Source organism: Saccopteryx leptura, chromosome 11 (genome assembly GCF_036850995.1).
Source record: "Saccopteryx leptura isolate mSacLep1 chromosome 11, mSacLep1_pri_phased_curated, whole genome shotgun sequence".
Taxonomy (NCBI): Eukaryota; Metazoa; Chordata; class Mammalia; order Chiroptera; family Emballonuridae; genus Saccopteryx; species Saccopteryx leptura.
The window spans coordinates 65071302-65097903 of record NC_089513.1 but is presented as its reverse complement, the minus strand read 5'-3'; the positions used below and the strand labels follow the sequence as shown (position 1 = coordinate 65097903).

Here is a 26602-nt window from a genome sequence, read left to right as displayed (position 1 = left end):
GAATTCCTACTTTTATTTTTCTTCAAATTGTTGACTAATTAATAGCAAAAAGATATTTCAATGCCTCATAGGTGATTCGAACAACATCTGCATAGCTATTTCATCACAATGGTCTCTGAAGTGTTACTAGCTACATTTTTGATTCATCCTCTTAGACACTGAATGAATGAGTGAATGAGTAAATGAGTAAATGAATGACAGAGACCTGGAAAGCGGCACCAACTACCTTGAAATAGCACTCATGGAAAATATCTAGATACTTAAGCCAAGTTATTTTCATAATTGTTAGTTACGTATAAAACCCAATCGCCTGACCTGCAGTGGTGCAGTGGGTAAAAGCATCGACCTGGAATGCTGAGGTTGCCGGTTCGAAATCCCAGGCTTGCCTGGTCAAGGCACATATGGGAATTGATGCTTTCTGCTCCTCCCTCCCTTTTCTCTCTCTGTCTCTCTGTCTCTCTCTCTGTGTCTCCTCTCTCTAAAATAAATAAAATCTAAAAAAATAAAATAAAATAAAAATAATAAAACCCAATTCATACACACATAAAAATGCAACACAATTATTAGCCTCTATTTGTCTTTGGAATTTCTAAATATATGTTTGTGTGCATACATATGTATGTGTATATGTATAGATGTACATATAACCTATTTTTTATTTGCTCAAAGTCTAAAGACCATAACCATACTGCTTGAGAGTCAAGAAATGGGGCTTTGGTAGCAGCTCCGTGATTTACTTTTTCTGTGACCTTACCTAAATCACTTCCCTTCTCCTGGCCTTAACTTCCCCATCAGAGGAGTCGGCTAGAGATCTATGAGGCCTCTTCTAGGTCAGAGACTGTATGGCTTGCATGATCGCTGCATGTATCTGGGCATTGCCCTAATGCCCTCTCACCAGGAGCCATCAAGTCTTCTGTCTGGGAAAGGCTCCATCTTCCATTTAATAGTCTATCAATTGGGTGTTAAAGCCTAACAAGGAATTTCTAGCCCAGTTCTTTTGTCTAATAGTTTTCAAGTATCTTGAGTGATTTTTAGCTTTTAGATTTACTATTAGCAGAAAAAGTATAAGTCCTCAGTTTGTTTTGTTTATAAATTCATGTTATTCAAAACTAATAGAAGAACCGGGGAATTATTTTCAGGGAACTGAAGCCCTCAGTAGATGAAGTGATTGTAAGACTGTCCCTTTGCTTTTGTGTCTATTGTCATAAGCCAGCCACGTCCCCCAAAATACTAGAGGTGAGACCGCTGAAGGAAAGGATGTTGACAATCTAAGTCATGAAGAGTCTGTCTGGCTGCTCTGCTGACTTTTTCTCTGTGCCTTCTGAGCAAATATTTGGAAGTCATAGGTAACCTGGCACAATCTCAGAGCCCAGGTATTCTGGGCTTTTACCAACCTGGCTGTAACTACTGTTTGGCCCAGCCCTAGAAGGAATCTAAACATTAAGTATTATAGTCTCTGTGCCAGTGGGAAGAGGTGGAACTCACAGCTCTTCCAAAGGGCCCCAAGGACTTGCATTTCAGGTGAACCAGTAGGATTCTGAGTTGCTGACTTAAACATCTTAAGATTTTGAGTGGCCCAGTGGTAGAGCATCAGCCTAGCGTATGGGTGTCCCAGGTTTAATCCCCAGTGAGGGCACACAAGAGAAGCTATCATCTACTTCTCCCCCCTTCTCTCCCTCTTCCCCTCATGCAACCAGTGGCTCCATTGGTTTGAGTGTGGCCCCAGGCTCTGAGGATAGCTCAGTTGGTCCAAGCACATCAGCCTCAGGTGGTAAAAATAGGTCAGTACTCTGGCATTGGCCCCAGATGGGGTGGCCAGGTAGATCCTGGTCAGGGTGCATGCGGGAGTCAGTCTCACTATCTTCTCTCCTCTCATCTAGGGGAAAATAAAAAATATCTTGAAATCAAAAATTTTTCTTCTTATCCATGATTTTTTAATTTAATCTTTTTCCAGAAAATAAGAAAGCAGAGAGTTCATCCTCTTAGTCTATGAAAAGGTCTTAATGAGATCTATCTTCCTCTTTCAACCTCAACCTTTTATTTTAAGAATAATAATTAAAGAAGATTCATTTCATCATTGAGTATTCAAGAAGCAGTCGCTGTTGTTGGAATGGTTGACAAGAATATAGGAAGTAGAAAGCAGAGCTGTGGTCGAAGTTCCCCACAGGGGGCAAGTGTTGGTGCCCATAACTGTGGCTCTCAACAGAAGGAAACTTTAAGTCTGTGTAGAATAACAGAAAATTATGAATTTAGTCCCACATTTACCACATGCCTGGGTGACCTTAGGAAAGTCTCTTAAGAGCTCCGTGTCTATTTTCTCACGTGTAAAACAGCTTATGATCTTGTCACAGGACCATTTCCAGATCTTACTGTCCCGGTAGATATTAGGAGCTCTACAGTGTAGCCATTCTTCAGGTTCTGTGTTAGAAAGGTTGAAAGATTTCTAAATGTTTAACCTGATTGTTAATAGGTAAAATTATTTGGGGGGACAATATATAAGTAGTTTTGTTTGTTCCTTTTTAAAATAGGCTCCTGTTCATATATCTTATTGTCTTTTACCCTTTTCTTAGACTATCATCCAGTTATTTTCCTCAGGTCATAGAATTTGGAATTTTGAAAATTTCTCAATGAGAAATAGATGCAAACTTTACCACTTCTTAAGATTTTGTACTTGGCCCTGGCAGGTTGGTTCAATAGTAGAGTGTCTGCCTGGCATGTGGATGTCCTGGGTTCAATTCCCAGTCAAGGTACACAGGAGAAGCACCCATCTACTTCTCCATCCCTCCTCCTACCCCTCTCGCCTCTCTCTCTCTCTCTCTTTCTATATTCCCTTTCTGCAGCCATGACTCAATTGAAGGGAGTTGGCCCAGGCACTAAGGATGGCTCCATGGCCTCCACCTCAGGCGGTAAGAAGAGCTCGGTTGCTGAACAATGGAGCAAAGCCCCTAGTGCAGGCATCCCCAAACTACCGCCCGCAGGCCACAACAGGCCCCCTGAGGCCATTTATCTGGCCCCCGCCGCACTTCTGGAAGGGGCACCTCTTTCATTGGTGCTCAGTGAGAGGAGCACTGTATGTGGCGGCCCTCCAATGGTCTGAGGGACAGTGAACTGGCCCCCTGTGTAAAAAGTTTGGGGACCCCTGCCCTAGTGTGTTTGCTGGGTGGATCCTAGTTGGGGCACATGCGGGAATCTGTCTCTGCCTCCCATCCTCTCACTGAATTAAAAAAAAAGATTTTGCACTTGTAATTAAACTTTTGAGCACCATTTTTATTTTGGAGTAAATGAGATAATTAAAAGATTTTTTTAAGAAAGAGAAGAATATGAGAAAATAAATGGTGTCTGCCGAGTGATTAAACACGACAGCTGAGACACTTGATGAGCAGAGGAGTCATTTACTGGAAGTGTACTTGATCATCATGAGTGGTATCTTGATTACAGTTCAAGAAACACGAACAGAGAATTCAAGTGTGATGACATCCATTCACAAACACACAGACTGAGACCGACTCTTGTTTGATGGGGAATCTTGAGTTTCTCGGGCCTGGTGAGAGAGCAGACACTAGAACATGCATTTGTTTGTGACAGTGTCATGGCCTGTGGAGGACACACTGTGAAGCTGACATTAATTTTGGAAAAGTTGAACCTAATCGTTTTCCTGGTTGTCGGATCCTCCAGCAATCATAAAATCATTGTTTTATTTATACTAGAGAAAACTTAAAAACCAATGATATACAATGAGTAACAGGAAGGAAGAAAAATGTAGAAAGTGTAAAATACCCAATAAGGGTCATATAGCTCCCTAATTTTACTCAACCACCTGCCCTCAGAAACCTCCCTCACCTCTGGCATTGTGGAGTGATTAAGAACTGTGGGGTTAAGGAGGTTCAGAATACAAAATCATGGCTTTGTCACTTTTTAAGATGTGCGCCCTCAGGCAAGTTGTTTAATGTCTCTAAGCTTCCATGTCTTCATTTGTAAAAAGGTGATAATTATACTCACTTTTTGATAGATGTAGAGTGTTGTGAGAGTAAATGTCAATGTACACTGTGTTAGAGGGACATCATGAATGTCATCATCCTTGACCCCGAGGACCCAGATTGACCATCTGGAGACGTAACTTTCAGCTACCTCTGCTGACCCGAATCAGTTAAATACACTGTGTTAGAGGGACATTATGAATATCATCATCCTTGACCCCGAGGGCCCAGACTGACCATCTGGAGACGTGACTTTCAGCTACCTCTGCTGACCCGAATCAGTTAAATACACTGTGTTAGAGGGACATCATGAATGTCATCATCCTTGACCCCGAGGACCCAGATTGACCATCTGGAGACGTAACTTTCAGCTACCTCTGCTGACCCGAATCAGTTAAATCTGAGTCTTTCCCATTTCTCCACCCTCTTAATAGCTCCTTTCCTTTTCAAATTAACTTTGCAATAATTGTCAATAAAAATTCAGTAAAGGCTATTTGATAGGACACTGATGAACTTATAAGATATGTGAGCTCCGAGCTGGCGCTTGCTCCCCTCCCGAGTCTCCACACTCCCAGGCTGCGCCCTCCTGTGTGACTGCACGTCCAGCTGCCAAGTTTCCTCTGCACAGACTGAAAACAGACCAGGCTGAGAAAGAAAGGTGGGACACAGACAAACCGTCACCTCCATACTGAGACTGGCTTTACTTGATCAAGTGTCATTAGTACAGTTCTCCGTTAGGAAACCAAGAGAAACTTAACCCCCCATTTCCCATTTCTGACTCTCTGGGGACAGACCCGATGGTTTTACGTAGGCGTACCTGAAGGGTTACTGGTTCCTGTCACTCCGTCTTTTTCAACAAAACATTTTTATCACTGAAGATGACAGGTATCTTTGTTTTAGGGATAACTAATGATTCTTTTTAGTAACGTGACCGTGTTTACAACACCTGATTAATCCTATGATTGCCAGTAGGAGGAAAGGGTGGATTCTGTATCATTGGACCGTAGACGGACTTAAAGAATTATTGATGAGTGACTAGTGTCCTGACTCTCAAAATCTGTTCACACAAAAATGGCCTTCTAGATACTGTGGCATAAGGGAGCTATTTTTTGCATTTAGGGATTCTTAAGTCTATAAAAAAGAATGAACATTCTGTGGCTTTTCAACATTACTTTTTTCAACTCAGCAAAAGAAATATAGGCTACAGAGCTTACTTATAGAATGCCCTTAGGGTTGTAATCTTAGCAGGTCAATAGAGATTGATGGTCCTCGCTACTAGTGCTGTTAAACAGAAGCATCTGTAGTTCTCATACATCAATAAATACTTAAATACTTGTCAAATACCTGGCCCCATGGGAGATCGGAAAGCCACAAGACAGATCCTAGTTCTCACAGATCTTCAAACAGATGGCCTTTAAAGACCCTGTAATGATTATCTGAGCTCTGCTTTAACCACTGATAGCCAGGTCATAGCTGGACCATTTGCAAACCGCCGGATTCCTCCCCTTTTTATGATTTTTTGGTTGGTAGTTACAGAAATTTTGTCCCACCCCACCAAATGTAGTAGTAGTATTCCGGATTGAAGAATGGTTATTATTCAAGTAGTCCTTGTCAGAAGCAAGAATAAGTTATGTCTGAAGGCACATTGCACACCCCTGGCAGTTTTTACTCCCCAGTTGCAGACGGAGGCCAGCGGCCACCCTGGCCGCCTCTGCCGAGCAGGCCAGCCCCGGAGGGTTGGGGTGCGTTATCCTCCCTGTCTGCTCAGACCTGTATGATCCGTGTACTGAGGACCTTATCCCCACCCTACTCTCCCTGATGTTTGTGTTTTTGAGAATGTAAACAGTTCATCTAGATTATTCCATTTTATAAAAAAAAAAAAAAAGAAAAGAAAAAGAAAGAAAATCCCCTAACCCCAAACTTCTGTGGGGACTAACTCATGAAGTGTTCAGCCACAGCAGGCAAGACACAGCAAGGGGCCCAACGACCTTCCTCTGCTCCTGCTGTCTCTTCCCTCTTCTGACTTGGAAGTTGGCCTGGAAACCACTTTTCCTTCATGACAACGATGGCCCTCCAGTGTCCCCTTGCTCATTTCCCTGTAGCTTGTGGGGTCATTCAGTGTTCAGGGTGTATGTTGCTCTTTAGGCTTGACTCACCTCACTCTTCTGAAGAATTCATACTTTCTGTGTTTTGCCCATACTGCCCTTCTCTTCCCCAAAATAGAAAAGGAAAAAGGCACATTAAAAGAGAGACTCGGCCCCTGGGAACGGACAGTGAAAGTCACTGCCTGCCTGTCATGCTGACGTTGCTGTTTTAGAACACAGGGCGTACTCTTTTCTGAAAAATAAAGGTAATGAAATCTCGAGTCATCATGAATGGAGCTCAGAGCAGCGATGTAAACAAAGCCATACCACCGAAGAAATAGGCTTTTTAGGACTGTCACTCCTAAGAAGGGTAAAACATAAAGTATCCAGAGCTAGTTATATCTCAGGGTTTTTGTAAAATAATAATGCACTGCGTTTTAAGTCTACGGTTGTCTATAATAGAGGGGTGGCAAAGGGTATGCAGAGGTGGGGCCAGGGCCATTATTGATGAGTCTTCCGTGATCTTAGATGCCCTCTCTGACAGGCATTTGTACAGCGAGAGGCCCAGGCAGCGGACAGGAACAGAGCCGTCCCCAGCACAGAGCTGAGTCAGACCCCGCCAACGCTGTTCTGAGAACAGCCTGGCAGCCCTCCAGGGCGCTGGACAGAGGGGGACTGCAGGTCCCAGACGCACCAGCGCAGGAAGTAGCAGCCTCTTGTAGTAATGGGGTCGTGACATTGGCACGAGCTGCCCCTCCCAGCTGGGCCTTGCTGGCACTGGGTCTCGGGCCCGGGAAGGAGCCAGCCCAGCTGCACTGAAACACTCATTCCTTTCTCCCCTCCCGCTCTCCCTTGTCAACAAACAAAAGGGATGATACTGCGGTTCATACAGCGAACAGAACACTTCTCAGCCGAAGGAGAGAAGTAGTCGTACTCATCTATAGCAGAATTCTGGACCTAAACCTTATTTTTGTGTGAAGTGGAGAAATTTTAGTCTTTTGTATTTTTATAACGCCTAGGACAGAGCTCCTGTTTCCTTGTGGGGGTCACACATTTTGGATGGAGCCTTCAATGGTCTGTCTTTGTCCCTGAGGGAAGGCTTCACCTTTTGAGCAGATGTGGCCCTGCAGGCTCCAGGGATGTTCTGTGCGGCATCAGAGCAGAGCTCAGGCGCTGCCCTGCGGTGCCAGCCAGCAGCTCAGACACGCAGCACACCTGGCCTGCAGACTTCCCGGGTACAGGCCCTGTCTCCTCGTGGGAACACGGAACTACACCTGCACACACAGCCTTGCTCCCGGGAGTGTGACGTCTAGTAGAAGTGGGACAGGTGTCTAAATTGGGGGGGGGGGGGGACTTTTACCAGTCACATCTGTTCCATAGGAATTCATGATAAGACTGAAAGGCCTCAGGCAGTGACCTGTAGTCAGTGAAGAAGAAATCATAGGGAAGGTCATTGAGCAAGGTGAACCAGGTGTCCCTGGCTGCTTCTTCCCTGTCCCTTGAACGTCGGTAGAACACTGGAGTGGAACTCGACTGCTTGAGTCCACCTACCCCAGAAATGACTTCTGCTTGGCTTTCTTCTTCTGTCTCTAATAGAACAGTGTGCCTGATGTGCTTACTGTGTGTGTACTCAATGACAACAGGTGTGTCTTGGCCCAATGAAAATACTGAAGGTGGTGTTATACTATGGTTTTATGACTTTAAACTTACCTTGACACATGAGGCGTCCCCTCAAAAAAGGAGGAGTGAAAATATGTATTCATTTGTTTGTTTTGTTTATTTATAAACATCTGCCCTACAGCATATGGAAGTGTCATGGAAGGTGGAAAATAACAGATTTATTGACACCTGCTGTTTGATGAGTGCTATGCGGGGTTTGGTCTGTATCCCTCCACAGAGAACGTGGCTGCACTCACTGCCCTGACCAGAGCTCTGAAGCCCAGCGGGCTTACGTGCCTTGCCCAGTGTCACAGCTGATGGGGACGGGCCAGGCTGGCCACGCTTTGGGTGGGCGGGGGGGGGGGGGGGAGCTACCGAGGCTGCTCAGAGCTGCTCCTGTTTCCGACTCACTGACCTTCTCCTCTTGAGTTACTGTGTTCGACATTCACATTTCCTCTAGCCTCACTGTCTTAAGCCATGATGTGAACTCCCGTGGGTACGACAAGCCTTCATGGAAGTGGCTGAGGCAAATACCCTTCAGAAAGGAAAGTATGTATCTCGTATGTTCCTGATTCAAAGCTATCTGGATTGTGTGACATTCCTGCAGAGGTGGACAGACAGCAGGCCCGAGGCATTTTCACCTGTGCCCGAGTGTTCGCCCAGGAGCTCTTATAGCTTGTGTTTCTCCTCTCGGTTACTGGCGTGGAGCCGTGTGCCCGGCGGTCCCCCGGGGGCGGAGCCGTGTGCCCGGCCGTCCCCCGGGGGCGGAGCCGTGTGCCCGGAGGTCCCCCGGGGGCGGAGCCGTGTGCCCGGCCGTCCCCTGGGGGCGGAGCCGTGTGCCCGGCGGTCCCCTGGGTGTGGAGCTGTGTGCCTGGCCGTCCCCTGGGTGGGGAGCTGTGTGCCCGGCCGTCCCCTTGGTGGGGAGCTGTGTGCCCGGCGGTCCCCTGGGTGCGGAGCTGTGTGCCCGGCGGTCCCCTTGGTGGGGAGCTGCGTGCCCGGTGGTCCCCTGGGGGCGGAGCCGTGTGCCCGGCCGTCCCCCGGGGGCGGAGCCGTGTGCCCGGCGGTCCCCTGGGTATGGAGCCGTGTGCCCGGCCGTCCCCCGGGTGCGGAGCCGTGTGCCCGGCCGTCCCCCGGGTGCGGAGCCGTGTGCCCGGCGGTCCCCTGGGTGCGGAGCTGTGTGCCCGGTGGTCCCCTGGGTGTGGAGCTGTGTGCCCGGTGGTCCCCTGGGTGTGGAGCTGTGTGCCCGGCCGTCCCCCGGGGGCGGAGCCGTGTGCCCGGCAGTCCCCCGGGTGGGGAGCCGTGTGCCCGGCGGTCCCCTGGGGCTCGCAGAAACATGGCCTTCCTCTGTCACTGCAGAGGCCCTGAGGAATTTACTCCTCTGCAGAAGACCCAACTTTTTTTTATAAAAATAAAAACTCTCCAACTGTTTACAGCTTTAAAAAAAATCATTTTTCTCGGCATTGAAATTCTCTGAAGATTTGAGACTATTAGCACCAAACGGAGAGTTTTCTCTCGGCTCCCTTTTCTCATTCTCCTGAATGCAAATGAACCTGCTCTGCCGCTTTCTGGGCATCTTACTGTTCCTAATTGGTATGTCAGTTTGATAGAGAAAGTTCTCTCTTTAAAAAATGGAACTGTGGAACTTTTTGCCAAAGACATTAAAGTATTTGTTTATTTTAAAGGAAAAAGAGCACAATGATAACTGCTGCTTTTCAACCCTAGCTTGAAAGTATTTTGGCTTATTGAAAAGAATACATGCACCCCTAGGCTCGCTAACTCCAGTGTTCTTTACAATAGCCAAGATCGGGAAACAGCCCAAGTGTCCATCAGTAGATGAGCGGATAAAAAAGCTATGATACATTTACACAGTGGAATACCACTCAACCATAAAAAGGAAGGAAATCTTTCCTTTTGTGACAGCATGGATGGACCTGGAGAGCATTATGCTCAGTGAAATAAGCCAGGCAGAGAAAGACAAGGACCACATGATTTCACTGAGATGTTGGAATCTAATGAACAAAATAAACTAACAAAATGGAAACAGACTCCTGGGTGGAGAACAGAGGGACAGCCGTCAGAGGGGAGGGGCGCTGGTGGGCTTGGTGAAATAGTTGAAGGAATTAAGGGAAACAGAAAAACCCCTAGAGACACAGACAGCAGTGTTGGGATTACCGGAGGGAGAGCAGGGCGGGGAGATAGGAGACTGTCGAGGGAATAATGGCAGCAGAAGGAGACTGGCTTTGGGTGGTGAACACACAATACAACATACAGGGGATGTAGTATAGAACGGTTCGCTTAAAATGTGTACAGTTTTACTAACCAGTGTCACTCAATAAATTCAATAAAAATATTTTTTTTAAAAGAAAATGGACTGATCAGGTGGTGGCGCAGTGAATAGAGCTTCCACCTGGGATGCTGAAAATCCGGGTTCAAAACTCCAAGGTCGCTGCTTGAGCTCAGGCTCATCTGGCTTGAGTGTGGGCTCACCAGCTTGAATGCAGGGTCGCTAGCTTGAGCGTGGGATCATAGACATGCCCCCATGGTCGCTGGCTTGAAGCCCAAGGTCGCTGGCTTGAGCAAGGGGTCACGGCTCAGCTGGAACACCCAGTCAAGGCACATATGAGAAGCAATGAACAGCTAAAGTACCACAACAACAAGTTGATGTTTCTCATCTCTCCCTTCCTATCTGTTCGTGTCTGTCTCTCTCTTTCTCTCTGTCTCTCTCTTGCACACAAGTGCACATGTGTGTGCACATGCACTAAAAAAAAAAGAAAAGAATATAGTTGTTTAATACAGTTATACACTGCGTGTTTGCTATTATATTAGTTGTAACCATTAGGAATTGTGAGTTACAGACATCTGACTATGATGCCTTAAAAGCACAGGCATTTTTTCCCTTACATTAAAAACAGCTCTGGAAAAAGGTAGTATGAGGCTTGTAATGGTTCCGTTAAATCCTTGGGGACCCAGAGTCTTTTTCTCTTTTGGCTTTACCCTCACAGCATATAGCTGCTACTTTGAGGTTTATTTGTGGTCTAGGAACTCCACCCATGATATCCACATTGAGGGCTGGACTGTGGAGGAAGAGCAGAGGTTCAAAATGATACACACCTCCTTCCTTTAAAGATCCTTCCCAGAAGTCACACACAACACATCTATAAAGATCATATGGCCAGAAGGTCATCATTTGGCCACACCTAGCTGCAAGAGAGGCTAGGCAAAGCCTTGTCTTGCTAAAGAGGAGGAACTAAAGCCAGAGAAGTTCCTGCCACATTAGGATATGTGACCTTAATTATGATTTAGGGTTCACAGTTTGTAGGAGACAAAGCATTTGTTTGGAGGCCAGTTGGTTCTAGTTTTTAGATCTAACTTCCTTTTACCTTAGTCAAGCTTTTTAAATTTACAGCTTCGTTAAGCTCATCTATGCAGTCAACATAAGTATGCCTAGTCTGCACGGTTGTCCTGAAAGGGCACGTGAAAAGGCCTTCCTAAGGACCTAGGTGAGCTCCACTCACTCTGCGTCCTCTACTCCGGGGTCCCCAAACTTTGTACACAGGGGCCAGCTCACTGTCCCTCAGACCACTGAAGGGCTGGACTATAAAAAAACAACTATGAACATATCCCTATGCACACTGCACATATCTTATTGTAAAGTACAAAAACACAATGGGAACAAATACAATATTAAAATAAAGAACAATAAATTTAAATAAACAAACTGACCAGTATTTGAATGGGAACTATGGGCTTGCTTTTGGCTAATGAAATGGTCAATGTGCTCCTCTCACTGACCACCAATGAAAGAGGTGCCCCTTCCGGAAGTGTGGCGGGGGCTGGATAAATGGCCTCAGGGGGCCGCATGCGGCCCACGGGCCGTAGTTTGGGGACCCCTGCTCTACTCAATCTAATTTTCTTCATGGGCACTCAGTACATACATGTTTATGAATGAATCGATTTCAGTGGATTAAGAGAAACAAATGCATAATCTGAGAAAACATAAGAAGGTATGGGAAGCTGTCATAACAACCTGATGTTAGGAGCTGTATTGTTTTGAGATGCTCTTCTTAGATGATGTCTTATGTGTAAGAAGCCTGGCACAGAGCAGAAACTGGAGAAGCGTCCTCTTCCCTCCTCCTTGCCACTGAAGTCTTCACCTCATTCTGCTCAGCCCCAGAAGCTCCTCCCCAGCTCTCCGCCCGCCCCAGCCATCCAGCCTCCTGCAGGCTTAGGGGCTCGGGCTCAGTACTGAAACCTTAGCTCAGCAACAGAGCTGAGTCATCAAGGGCACAAATCATTGTACTCTTGTTTCCATAGGATAAAATGATTACCTAGTTGTACGATAAGCCAGTTATAATTGAACTTTGGAAATCAATCTGTTTCCTAAGTTGGACTCCCTGTATATTCACCTTATTTTAAAAGGAATCTCTTTTCTATCTTTCAAGGAAGAACTATTCTTTAAAGAAGTTTATTGTACTAATGATTAGCTTTATTTTGAATTAATTTTCCTTTTGATACTAACTGATGACTATACCGGCAATTTGATTGAATTGTATTAAATTTTCCGTGGAAAAATAAGGAACTATTTATTTTTATTTATTTGTTTTCTTTGTTGTGCCTGAGTGAAGCAAAACAGCTGATCTTTACCAGAATCAAGCTGCTAAACTTGAGAAGCATTTTTTGGGAAGCCACACCTCTTCCATGCTCACTGCTGTTGCTGGTAACCAATGTGTGAAGACCTGGGCATGATCTGTATCGGGGCCAGAGAAAATGTGTCCTTCTAAAACTGTAGAGGATTGTTTCTGGCAGTTCAAGGTGTCTTGATGCCATTTACATGCCAGTATTGCTCAGAATTCTGAACAAAAAAGTAGAGCGATTATTCATAAACTACTTCATTAATCATTACTAATGTGGGTGAAGCATATATGGATTCATTTTTTAGAACAGCCCTCCTATTGTTTGGGGAGGGGGGGGGATCGTAGAGTAGATTTAAAGGTGTAGGTTTCTTGATGGGTGATGTTCCATAACTTAAGGAACCATCCCCATCACGGGTCCTCACCTTGACTACCTTCTCAACCACTGTCATTCTGAAACTGCCGAAGAGTACTGTGAATTCCTTCAGCTCCCCAACTCCATGTGAATCCAGGTGACAGTGCGTGTGGACCTGGGCTTGGAATGGAAGGAGACTCCAAGAGCCCTTCAGCCTTTTTACTCATTTTTGTGTTTGCCTTAGAAGATTCAGGGATTCTTCAGTACTTTTCAAGAGGCTCCCCGTATCTTTTGGTGTGCTTTAATGCACATAAAGCAAGAAACCCCAGACAGAAAGCAGAGAAGGAACAATCGGTGGGGAAAAGTAGATGTGCTCAGAGTGGTCTTAGGTTTTCTGACTCGTGCCTCTTGGTAATATCTCCCAATGCCCAGAGAGCACCATTTTTTAGTTAAAGTGCAGCTTCCGAATCCTGTAAATGTCAGGTGGTGTTTTAGAGTAGCTCATTTGAACCATTTGTTGTTCATCCAGAAGTGATCATTTTTACGTAGACCCTCATAGAATGGGAAATTTTTCACCAGTTCCACTGGTGAGAATTCTAGCTGAGTGACTTGCAGTTTTCTCTACTAATACTAGGATCACAAAGAGTACAAGAAAAATTAGACTTACACATCCCCAGGGAAGTCCAGGACATATGTGTGCTTGTTTTGTGTGGGTAGAACTGCTCCTTTCTGCACGGGACACTGGCCATGGGACGCCTTGAAGAGCAGTGTGCATTTGGGAAGGAATCGTTGCTTCGTAAAGTTTGTTTCACAGTGATTTTCCTGTAAGGTTTTCCTATTTATTTATTTTAGAAATCCTAGTAGTAGGCTGACATCCTGACCAGGCGGTGGCACAATCGATAGAGCATCAGACTGGGACTTGGAAGACCCAGGTTCAAAACCCTGAAGTTGCTGGCTTGAGCGTGGACTCATCTGGCTTGAGCATGGGGTCATTGGCTTGAACATGGGATCATAGACATGACCCCAAGGTCACTGGCTTAAGCTCAAAGGTCGCTGACTTGAGCAAAGGGTCACTCGCTCTGTTGCAGCACCCTGGTCAAGGCACATATGAGAAAGCAATCAATGAACAAGCAATCAATGAGCAACTAAGATGCCACAACAAAGAATTGATGCTTCTCATCTCTCTCCCTTCCTGTCTGTCTGTCCCTCTCTCTGACTCTCTCTCTGTCTCTGTCAAAAAAAAAAGAAAAAAAACTGAATAAGCTGACAAAACATATGTTGTAAGCAAACAAACTTTGGATTGAATTCATTTCCTGTTAGATTGGGGAGGAGGGATTTAATTGTGGTAGAAATAATCGAAGCCAACTGTGAAGAGACTGACATCAAGTTTAGAACACCCTTGGTTGATGAAAGGCCACAGCTTTAGATTTTCTGAAAGGAAGAGAAGCCAAATATTTAATGGTTGAGATGCTCCATCTCATCTCCCAATTTCAATATTCTCTCGTCAGTAACTTCATAAAAGAGAGGCTGCATTTTTTCCAGTCTGGTATCCATAACCAGTCTGAGCTCTGGAGGCTTCATGCATAGCCTCAGATGGACATTGTCAATGAAGACACTGACGTAAGCTAATTCCTTGACCACCTAGTAGAAGTCTATAATGCTCAGTCATTCCAAATGCTCACTTATCTTCTTTGATAATTGAGAAAGAAGGCTTTAAAATGATCAGATTTGCAGAAGCACATCTGTTATCAAACTTAATAATGGCTGTTCTATCACTCATGTTTACCTGTTACTTGATTATTACTGTATTATTAGAAAGTCTAATAGGGGAAAAGGCAGAATGTGGCTGGGCTAAGCCAGCCACAACAGCACTTCTCTGGCTCTGTCCTCAGCCCAGCAGAGGAGCCGCCCCCTTTACCACCTACAGTGTGCTATCCAGACTGCAGTCACATTGGGATTTGCACAGCTGGACATCTTCACCACGCATTAGCTCCTTTGGGGCAGTAACTATGTCCTGTTCACCTTTGTACCCTCAGCACCTGGTATCTAAGCCCTCCAAAAACATATACCATACAGTGCGTTGCAGAATTGCAGGGGCTCTTCCTGACACCGTGCTACTTTAGAGTCCTGAGCTTTGACGCTGGTAGAACTCTGGCAGTGGCTGTGATCACTGCCCAGACCACCCTTGCCTCTCTGAAATTTCACAATTTAAAAGGAGTTCTCACTGTGGCAAGTATTCTCAGAATTTCCTTACAAATGATTGTGAAGTCTTAGAAACAAAGATCTGCCTGCTTCTCCTGAATCAGGTTCTGCCAGAGGGCAGGCAGCAGCCGAAAGGCAAGAATTCGGAATCTGAAATTTGTGTTTCTGATGCGGATATTTGTACGGGAGACCCCTCCCTCCCTTTTTGTCTCTTGCATGCTTAGAGCACAAAGCTCTTTTTGAAGGAAGAGGTGATCTATCATCCCAGGTTTTCCTTCTCCAGGTGAGTCACCACTTATACTAAAAAACAACAACAGCAATAAAACAAAAACAAAACAAAAAACAAATACAAAGGAAAAGTTTGAAGGGAGGGTTATTATGAAGAAAGTCTTTGGGAAAATATATTGTTTCCTAAAAGTTATTGCAAGTGTTAAGAGAATAGGTTCCTCGCTCAATTTCTTGCCTACTTCATAGCCCCTCATTGAATGTTCACCAAATCATGTCTGAGAGCTCTGATTTTAAACCTTTCTCATTGGAATTAAAAATTGTTGTAACTAAGCTTATGAGCTAGATGATAAATGCCGTCCTGGGTTATTTAATCATATTTTCATCCTCTCTTCACCTAGCAGATTGGGTGATCTGCTGTTCATGGCACCCTAGCAGACCCTTTGAGCTCAGAACTTCCAGATTTGTTGGGTGAGAGAACAAAGACACATAATGAGTTAAATCATGATTGAAGGCCATAGTAGGAGGATGTCTAGTGACAGGAGAAGGTGGAGTGTTAAGTGAGGTATGTTGACAGTGGAGTGTTGGGAGAGAGACCCTCAGGGTGGCTGGCCATGAGCACTGCTTAGGAAACCTGCTGATTTGGTTGCTTTGAAGAAAAAAATGACATTAAGAAAAATGATACCTAGCTTTCTGTGGAAAGGAATCCTTAGCATAAATTTTTAAAATATCGTATATATTGACTTGACACTTAACTAGTAAGTTCTGTATTTAATTTTCTGGTAGAATATTTTTTCTTTGCTTTGTGGCTTAGCTTTTTTATAAGTACAGTGGTACCTTGAGATACGAATTTAATTCGTTCTGTAACCGAGCTTGTAAGTCAGTCAACTCGTATATCAAACAGTGATACTGGACCCGTGCGCCAATGCGCCAACTAGCGGCAGCTTCCGGTATCACGACTCGTATCTCAGAATTTTGCTCAGATCTCAAACAAAACTACGAACCAAGTCACAGTTCGTATCTTAAAAAATTCATATGTTGGTCTGTTTGTATCGCAAGGTACCACTGTATCTGAATTTTCATGAGATTTGTCTTCATGTTTCTGCACATTCCAAGCCGTGTGATTTGAGGCAGATGTGATGGTAAACACAAACAGGGGTCATAATGGGAGAGTAAACTCTTGGGCATGCTGTCCCATGCTTGCATTGACTGGGAAGAAATTTAATTAGTTTGGGAAATTAGACTAATACTTCATTGGTTGTATAATGGGCAAAAAAGTCATGTTGGCCAGCCTTTTTGAACTGAGATTATAGTACTGAGAGTCTCAGAGAGTGGCTTGTATTGAAATTGGTTTGCAGGTGGCTGGGGAATGCCTAGAGCTGCCAGTGACAAACCTTTGCTCACCTGAGGCCAGTGTGGTGATACTAGAAATGTGGGAGAGTGAGTTGTGTCAACCAATGGTCCTTAGCACCAATTCAACACCAACGGTGCAGTGAAGAAGGAAACTTTCAGTGCAGGAACAGCTCAAACTGTGATACGGCCCTGCTGCAGAACAGCTGTGGGCCAGGCGGCCCTGCGGCCCACCCCCTCTAGGGCTACACAGCTCTGCTCTGCTCTACCTCGCTCCTCCCTGGTCCACTCTGCTCTGGCCTGCTCTGCCAAGACATCTTCAGCGGTTCAGCTCAGCCGGGGAGACAGAGGGTTCTGTCTTCCATGGAAAGGGAAAGGACGCTCTCCAAGCCAGAGGGGAGCTGGTTTATACTGACCGGAGTCCCTGCCCCCATCCCTGAGTGATCTCTCCTCATGCAAATGAGAATTCCAAATCCTTGCAGTTTGATTGGTTCAGAAGGTACTGTTAGAATAGAGCTGCTCTGATTGGATGGGGAAAGCCTCAGTCCTATTGGTTGAAATAGTATCCCAGGAACTCCTTTATAAAGGCTGTCTCAGATGACACTTAAACAGTTCAGGCAGGTATAGGCTTCTCAGTGCAGTACAGTTTGTGTGAGAAGCCCCTGTACAGAATGGCTGCTACGCTGGGTTGCTTTTTTTTTTATTTTTTATTTGAGCCTGGTTATCCATCAGGAACCCTTCTTAGCAGGTCTTTTTTACCCCTCTCAGATTTCATAGTTAGGGATTCTGTTGATTATAATTAGAAAAAAGAACAACTTTTGAGAAGAATCCTAAGGGAAAATATAAGAAATGGAGATGTTACTATTCTCAAAAAACTAACATGGAATTCATCCTTGGTGATAGTGAGGGAAAGAGAAAAAGTGAGAGAAGAGGGAAGCTTCTGTGTAATATCCTTAACATTACAGAAATATTCTTTTAACGAATAAATGGAACCTTAATAAGGAAAACTACCAGCTGCATTCTCAGTCTCAAATTGATTTGCTGTAGGCTAATTCTAATATAAATTGGCGGTGTGAAGTGTACTTCTTAAGAAAACAAAATCAGGTTACCTGAAAATAGACTTGTTTTCAAGGTGAAAAAGCACTAATGACGTAGCAATTTTATCCTGAATTTTTTACTTGTTCTTCAATCTTGGCTGGGCTTTTCTATTATCTCTAAACTGAGCTACAAGTTGTGTCTTTAAATAGAGACCGCACATGCCTTCCACACCCAAATGAGGCTGGACTGGGAGTAAGGAGAGGGAGGTCAGTGCCTTTCTACTTCTTTTTTGTGGAGTGAGAGAAGTGGAGAGGAGATTCAGTCTCTAATAACCAGTGGTGCTTAACTTTTGACAATGTGATGCAGGCCAACAACCCTCATTTTAGAAGAATGCAAATATACCAAGTTCCATGTATAATTATGGGGTTTACACACCCCTGAAGCCCATCCATGGATTTTCAGTTAAAAGCACTTGCTGCAAACTCAATAGATACCTCTTTTTTAAAAATAAAGTAATTGGTTACATCATCTTTCTGATGAATGATCACTTTACTATTACATTTTCTAATGTTAACTATTCATATTTCTGTGGAACACCTTGAGATTTTCCCTTAAATTAGATTAATCAGGGACTCTATTTGTCCTAGTATATGAGAATGACTGTCTAGTCTCACCTGTGACCTGCCAGACCAACATTTCTATTATTTTCTCCTCCTCCCCCTTCCTCCTTCTCCTCCTCCTGCTCCTCCTCCTCCTTCTCCTCCTCCTCCTTCTCCTCCTCCTCCTCCTCCTCCTCCTTCCTGCTTCCTCCTCTTCCTTTCTTCTTTCTTCTCCTTCTCTCCTTCCTGCCTACCCCACACCTCCCTACCTCACACCTCCCTACCTCACACCTCCCTCTTCTTCTTCCCTCACTGACCACCAGTCACCTCCGCTCCTGGTTGACTGGGTCATGGCCTTGTCCAGAGCCGGGGTTCTGGACCTAATAATGGTCACTAAGGATTTTGTATTTTCCTGGTTTATAAAATCATTAAAATGTCTTTGAACTATAGCTGTCTTTTTATTTTATTTTAATTTAATTTTATTTTATTTTATAGGGACAGAGAGAGAAATCAGAGAGAGGGACAGATAGGGATGGACAGATAGGAAGGGAGAGAGATGAGAAGCATCAATTCTTTGTTGCAGCATCTTAGTTGTTCAGTGATTGCTTGTTCATTGATTGCTTTCTCATATGTGCCTTGACCGGGATGCTGCAGCAGAGTGAGTAACCCCTTGCTCAAGCCAGCGACCTTGGGCTCGAGCTAGTGAGCCTGCACTCAAACTAGATGAGCCCACACTCAAGCCAGCAACCTCAGGGTCTCGAACCTGGGTCCTCTGAGTCCCAGTCTGACGCTCTATCCACCATACCACTGCCTGGTCAGGCTATAGCTGTCTTTTAAGGAAGCCCTTAACAAAGAGAAGAGCAGCATCACTTAATTGCAACAAGTTCACATTTTAAAATATATAACTTTTAGTTCTGAAATTGGATAATTATCAGGTTTCAATTGGTCAATACCTGAATCTGTGCTCTGTGTAATTCATTTCCTCTGGTTTGTTTACCTTGTAATGCAGTTTTTACAGAGGCTTGTCTCTCTTTTTCTGTCTCCCTAGTAAACTGTCTGGAATAGTCTAGCATATTTCAAACAGCTGAGCTACCTTCATTCTGTCTTCTCTGGGTAGACTTTTCTAAATTCTTCGGAGCCTTCTCTTAGGGAACATGGAAGAGGGACTCAGGTAGTTATAAAAGAAACCAGAGCTCATCCAGCTATAAAAATTACATCTTAGTATCAGCCTCTGTTTTGTCTACCACTCATTTTCTATTCATCCTTTTCTAAAGTTTTATCAGTAATTTGAACCTGGTCATTTTAGTCCTATGCTTTCTATTGGCTCACAAACCCTTATCCAGTGGTTAAAAATATAAATTGCAGACCCTGGCTGGTTGGCTCAGTGGTAGAGCATCGGCCTGGCGTGCAGGAGTCCCAGGTTTGATTCCCGGCCAGGGCACACAGGAGAAGCGCCCATCTGCTTCTCCACCCCTCCCCTTCTCCTTCCTCTCTGTCTTTCTCTTCCCCTCCCACAGCCAAGGCTCCATTGGAGCAAAGTTGGCCCGGGCGCTGAGGATGGCTCTATGGCCTCTGCCTCAGGCGCTAGAATGGCTCTGGTTGCAACAGAGCAACGCCCCAAGATGGGCAGAGCATCGCCCCCTGGTGGGCATGCCGGGTGGATCCCGGTCGGGCGCATGTGGGAGTCTGTCTGACTGCCTCCCCGTTTCCAACTTCAGAAAAATACCAAAAAAATAAAAATATATATAAATTGCAAGCCCGTCTCAGTGGGTGTGTGAGTAGGGAGAGGCTGAGGACTCACTGTTCTGCTGGTACCTGAGCACTGTGAGCTCGGCTGCCATGCTTCCCAAGCCTGTGTGCATGTGCTGTGTGCACATGCATGCATGCATATGTGAACGTGTGTGTGTGTGGTGTATGCAGGGGGCAGGCCATAGCATTTTAGAACTTTTTGAAAAATGCATATGTCTTCCCATGGTTTATTTCACCCTGAAATGAGCATAGCCTTTGAGTGTTGGAGTCACTGTCATTTGTTAGCCATTCATCTTTAGTCAGGTGACATTTTGCTCAGCCTCAGTATCTCCCTCTATAGAAAATGGGCATAGTGATTTCTGATGAAAGCAAAGGGGGAAAGCAGAAAGCAGTTGGCACAATATGTGGCACGAAAGCACCCAGCAGATGTCAGTTCCATTCACTTGTGAGCTGCCTAAAGGGCAGCAGCTATTGGCAAGAGACGGGGCAGGAATAAATCTGTCTCCGTAGCAGTTCTGTGCTGTGCTGGGCACCGTGCTGAGCCCTGAATGAGCATTCTGGGCAGTGCATGGTACTTGCACAAAGAACGACATTTAGCCCACCCTCTGAATGTGAATTCGCCGGAGGGGAGCGTCCATTTCAGAGCCAGTGTTATTCTCTCCCCGGGACTCATCCCAAGGTCAGCACTTAGCATTTAGGACAGGGGTCCCCAAACTATGGCCTGCAGGCCGCATATAGCCCCCGGAGGCCATTTATCCACCCCCCCGCTGCACTTCCAGAAGGGGCACCTCTTTCATTGGTGGTCAGTGAGAGGAGCATAGTTCCCATTGAAATACTGGTCAGTTTATTGATTTAAATTTACTTGTTCTTTATTTTAAATATTGTATTTGTTCCCGTTTTGTTTTTTTACTTTAAAATAAGATATGTGCAGTGTGCATATATCTTATTTGTTCATAGTTTTTTTTTTATAGTTTGGCCCTCCAACGGTCTGAGGGACAGTGAACTGGCCCCCTGTGTAAAAGGTTTGGGGACCCCTGACTTAGGACTTAGCCTAGCTGAGCTGGGGAAGTAGCTCAGGCTCTCGGGCTAATGTATGCAACTCTTCCATTTGCCCCTTTGGCTCCTGGGAATGGGTGTGATGAGGCATTTGGCAGCATGTTGGTTTCAATGCCCTGTACCCACTGGGCCAAACGCTTGCATGGTTGGCAGCAGGCACAGACCTCACCAGCCCCACTGCTGGGCTTCGAACCCACGTGGCCTCACTTCATCTCAACACTCATCTAATCAAACCTTAATACATTTCGCTGCCTGGGAATTCTTTCGTTTTTTAGAATTTTTTTTTTTAGTTTATTTTATCTGTACTGCAAGACTGTGAGTTCTAGCTCTTATTTTAAGGTTTACTAACTAACCAGAGCAAGCTAGTTGCTATCCAAAAACTAGTTGCTTTTGTGATATCATTGAATCATATAAATAAATGTAATTTAAGAACTCTAAGTGTTTCTTTCGTATGATTTTACTTTTTTAAACAACTCTATGAAATAGGTAGAGGAAATATAGTTTGCCTACCCTTGCTATGTAAGGTGCAGAAATTATGGCCAACTGATTTAAGGATACCCAGCTCCCATTGCAGGACTGGGCCTGACCTCCTGATCTCCGGGTATTTGGGGAGTGCCTTTCTCTGCTGAGCCCTCTGGGAAGGACGTAGCCCACACACTGCTTTTGAGGTGCCTAGAATCTAATTAGTAGTTCTAGAAAACATAGGCTTGGGAACCTAAGTAAGTTGCAAAAATAATGTTTTTTTGAGTTACAAAAACAAAGAAAGTAGTTTGGCTCCCAAGATATTTAGGGGGACACATTATTCTTGTCACTTTCAACTGTGAAATGAGATTTTGAAAAACACTGCCATTTGCCCAAAGAGACACAGAGTATTGTAAAAAGCTAGATGGTTTGCTCACTGGTGTGGTTTTAATTTACTCATTCACTTAGTGGGTAGTTTTGGGGTACCCATCATCTGCCAAGGACTGCTTGAATTGTTGTGGGTATAGTCTCAGCTGTCACAGAAGTCCTTAAACAGGTCACACCAGAGGATAGGTACTGCTACCTCTTGGCCTTGCTGTAATGCCTTTTGCAAGGTTTTCTAGCTTCACTTTTGGCTTTCTTTGGGGCCTCCTCTCAGTTCTACAATTCTAGTGTATTGTTGAGCTTAGTAAATGTTATACTTCGAGAGAATTGTACTTGTGACCATTCTGTGCCACTGTCTGACATGTGGGAATCCTTTTTGCTACCTTCTCCTTCCTGTCTGAATGCTATCATTGCACTTCCTGTGCATTTCCACAGTCTGCCCATTCTACCCGTGTGGCTCATGCTTCATCTCTTCTTCCCTCCGGTATCGCTGTAGAAATTAAAACCCATTTCCTGTTGTCCTTTAATCCCTTTCCTCCAGAGCCCATGTTCCACAGACCTCAGTTGATCTGATGCCCAAGTTGAATCCCACACCCCACGGGTTCCGGAGTCTACATTCACCCTCTTTAGCCTTTTTCTCATAATGCCCTGGCCGCATCGCCCTGCTGACAATTGCCCCAGACATGCCATGCTTTTTGTCATCTCTAAGCCCTTGTTTCATAGTAGTCTCTCCCTTTGGATCCTGTATCCTTCTCCCCTCCCTGTTTCATCTGGCTACATGTTATTTATACCTTAACATCAAATGAATGGTCACCACCTCCGGGAAGCCTGCTCAGCTCTTCTTCCCCCTCGCTAGGTACTTTCTCTATCTTTCCCCACTGTGGGCTATAATATCTGTATTACAGTCCTTGCCAGTTGGTTTTAACTCTCAGTTTCTGCCCTCCTCCTTCCTCAGCCTGTCCAGGTTCTCAGAGAACAGGAACCGCCCTGTTCTTCTCCGTGGCGATCACTGTGCTGCTCACTCACGGAGGGTCCACAAGTGGATGGGACGCTGGGCAGCCAAGCAGAGGGAAGGCGGCAAAGGGACCTCTCCTCATACCCATGCCTCATTAACTCTGGACCAACAGGCTACATATATGCCCTTCTTTCAATCCTGTCTACTTTAGATGAAATTTAAGTTACTAGTGTGTTGTGGGGAAGAAAGAAAAGAGCGTGTCTGGGATAACACGGCAGCACCCGTCTTAGGGTCTGTCTCCTGATTCACTGTGTAACCAGGATAAATCATCATTGTTTGCTTAAGTCCCTCTGAGCTCTCCTTCCAAATGACATGATTAACTTCTGCTGTAAACCTTCTCTGGTTCGGGTTCAGGCTTTGTGCCGGGCCTGATGGCACTCAAGCTTTTCTGACCATGTGGGCATTTAGATTGTCCTTATCCTTCGGTTCTGCTGCCTGGTGAAATATTAGATAACGAGGACAGAGCTTATCCTACCCGTCTGAGCTGACACATATGGCAGCCTTTCAGCGAAAAGCCAAGTGCAGACGAGGCCGCGTCCCCGGCTAGAATAAGAATGAGCCTCAAGCCTGTCTGGCTCTGTTGCCAATGGTCATAGGCACAGGATGGGATTTCCATAGCACCCGACAGCCTGAGCGCCTCACAGCTACCTGTCTAGTCAGTACTTCAGCTGTAGCAGGGGTTTGTAATGAGGTTCATTTGTAACGCATCAGGAACGAATTTGTTACCAGCTCCCTTTATTAAGGCCTAAGTGCTGTAAGCTGCATCAATTTGTATCTTTGGTGGTAAGTAACAGTGCCTTCTGGATTTTGTTTTTAAGGGAAGGGTGGGGGGGTCTTTCTAAGCCTTTACTGTCAGTTTGAAGAGAGGGGAGAAGCAGTGGATTACGCCTGACCGCAGGGATTAGCAGCTCGCTCCAGCTGAAAGATGCCCATACTTATTAATGCACAAAGGAGAAAGAAGGGTCATTTTGATGATTAGTCATTTTGGCAACATAACTTCTGCCCTAGATTTGATTAAGCCTCTGTACAGACTTCCTCTGCCAGGAGATTATCATTCAAAAGCGCATGTGGCTTCCCTGCCCCTCGGACGCCCATTAGGAAGATTAAAACATTTCATTTTAGTGATGAATCTACGGATGCAGACAACTGCGCTCCCAGGTTCTCTCCAAGTGTAAGCACAACTGCTCCACCAGCCACAATATCTGTCCCTTAGCACAGGCTGGAGTTAGATCATGTGGAGATTGCAGGATCCTGGTAGGACATTACAGAATAGTAAATTCTGTGCTGGATGAAAAATATCCCAGCTTGGGCTGTTTCCAGGTCTTGGGCACCGTGAACAATGCTGCGATGAACACGGGGCTGCCTGTGTCTTTACGTGCCCATGTTTTCAAGTTTGGGGAGTAAAGGGATATAAACCTGAGTCTCACGGACATAGATAAAAGGAAAGTGAGTACTAGGGGAAGGGGGAGGGGTGGAAAGAGGAACAACTGTGAGGTGACGGAAAATGATTTGACTTCGGGCGATGGGCATACAATATAATCAACCTTTCAAATGCAATAGAAACGTTTACCCGAAACCTATGTACTCTTATGGATCAATGTCACCCTGTTAAAGTTAATTTTCTAAATAAAATTTAAAAGAAAATAGAAAAGAAAAATTTCTTAGCATTGAAACAAGCCAGGGAGACCAATCAAATAGGGAAACTGAAAGGTAGCTGATGTCTACAAAATGACTTCTTCATGAAGGAACTTGTGCATCAGACCCTCACACTTCCACTGCTCCTTCCCTTAAAGAAGCAGATCGCGCCCTGGCCGGTTGGCTCAGCGGTAGAGCGTCGGCCTAACGTGCGGAGGACCCGGGTTCGATTCCCGGCCAGGGCACACAGGAGAAGCGCCCATTTGCTTCTCCACCCCTCCGCCGTGCTTTCCTCTCTGTCTCTCTCTTCCCCTCCCGCAGCCAAGGCTCCATTGGAGCAAAGATGGCCCGGGCGCTGGGGATGGCTCCTCGGCCTCTGCCCCAGGCGCTAGAGTGGCTCTGGTTGCAATATGGCGACGCCCAGGATGGGCAGAGCATCGCCCCCTGGTGGGCAGAGCACCGCCCCATGGTGGGCGTGCCGGGTGGATCCCGGTCGGGCGCATGCGGGAGTCTGTCTGACTGTCTCTCCCTGTTTCCAGCTTCAGAAAAATGAAAAAAAAAAAAAAAAAAAAAGAAGCAGATCACATACCTTTTGTAAGGCACAAACTAGCTAATACCCAAAAAGCTGATGAGTTAAAGTGAATGAAAGTTGAAAGTGTGGCAAAGTCCTGGAGGCTGAAATTACTGTCATCTAAGAGTTTTTAAAAAAGGAAGAGGTGCTTAGTAAAGAAGACGAGCTGAGAGGGGTTCTTAGTCACAGTTAGTATATATTTTGTCCTTCTTCTACAGGGCAAGAGAAGTGAGATTGTGAGAGCAGCTGCCCACTGTTAGGAGAAGCCCTAGAGCCCTGAGACACGGGCGTGCACACACACAGTCTCCCCTTCTCTCACCCCCTGCCTAGATACTAAATAGTTTCTCATTTCTTATGGACTTGTCTGACCTCTGTAAGTATACAGTATCAAGACTATCATTTGAGCTCAGGCAAAACAGACAATGCAAAGTAAAAAGAGAGGAGATAACATCAGCTAAGAATTCTTTTTCCAAACCTAGAATGTAGAAAAAGACTTTTCTATTTCATTTCAGTGTTCTAAACCCTGAAGATGTTAAGTAGAAAATTTACAGTATGACTTCAGATGAGAAAGAGATTACTTTCTTTAAAAGTTCTCTGTCACGCATTAGGAGTTTGACAGCGTGAGGTGGAAGCCTGAGACTTTAGAGCTTCACTTCCTAGAGTATAAATCTTAAATGGTTGCTTTTTATATCCTTCAGAGGTGACAGAATGAAAAACTATGTAACAGTCACAGTCTAATGACAATATTATGACATGTATTAGAGTCATTACTAAAGAAGAACTGGCCAATTGCTTTAACTAATATATAAGCATGAGGACTGAAAGTAGAAAGCTTTTTCCCCCCCATGCATTATTTATCCTTCCTCCTCTAGCACCGAAATGCCCTCCTGACCTCAGTTTTTCTGTGACGTCCATGCTGGTTTTGAAATGATGTAATGAGGAACTTCATTCCCTCAGCCAAAATAACAGGCAAGGGGGAAAGCAGAGGGGGGTTCAGTGTGATCAGAAGTACAGTCTTCTTTCAATCATTAAGAGACTGGACCTTGAGAACATTATACTGAGTGAAATAAGTAAATCAGGAAAAACTAAGAACTGTATGATTTCACACATAGGTGGGATATAAAACTGCGACTTGAACCTAGACAAAAGTGAAGTGGTTACAGGGGAAGGGGAATAAAGAGGGACAAATATATGGTGACAGAAAATGATTTGACTTTTTTTTTTTTTTTTTTGTATTTTTCTGAAGCTGGAAACGGGGAGAGACAGTCAGACAGACTCCCGCATGCGCCCGACTGGGATCCACCTGGCACACCCACCAGGGGGCGACGCTCTGCCCACCAGGGGGCAATGCTCTGCCCCTCCGGGGCGTCGTTCTGTTGCGACCAGAGCCACTCCAGCGACTGGGGCAGAGGCCAAGGAGCCATCCCCAGCGCCCGGGCCATCTTTGCTCCAGTGGAGCCTTGCTGTGGGAGGGGAAGAGAGAGACAGAGAGGAAGGAGAGGGGGAGGGGTGGAGAAGCAGATGGGCGCCTCTCCTGTGTGCCCTGGCCAGGAATCGAACCTGGGACTTCTACACGCCAGGCCGACGCTCTACCACTGAGCCAACCGGCC

General features: G+C 45.3%; 1 protein-coding gene and 1 non-coding gene across 7 annotated transcripts in view; both read left to right on the top strand.

Moving 5' to 3' along the window:
* LDLRAD4 (low density lipoprotein receptor class A domain containing 4) overlaps positions 1-26602 on the top strand; it is a 567361-nt gene that overhangs the window by 472351 nt on the left and 68408 nt on the right. The gene's annotated exons all lie outside the window — the stretch shown is intronic.
* TRNAV-AAC (transfer RNA valine (anticodon AAC)) lies at positions 24591-24666 on the top strand. The gene has a single exon. It is a non-coding gene; the product is annotated as a tRNA-Val (tRNA).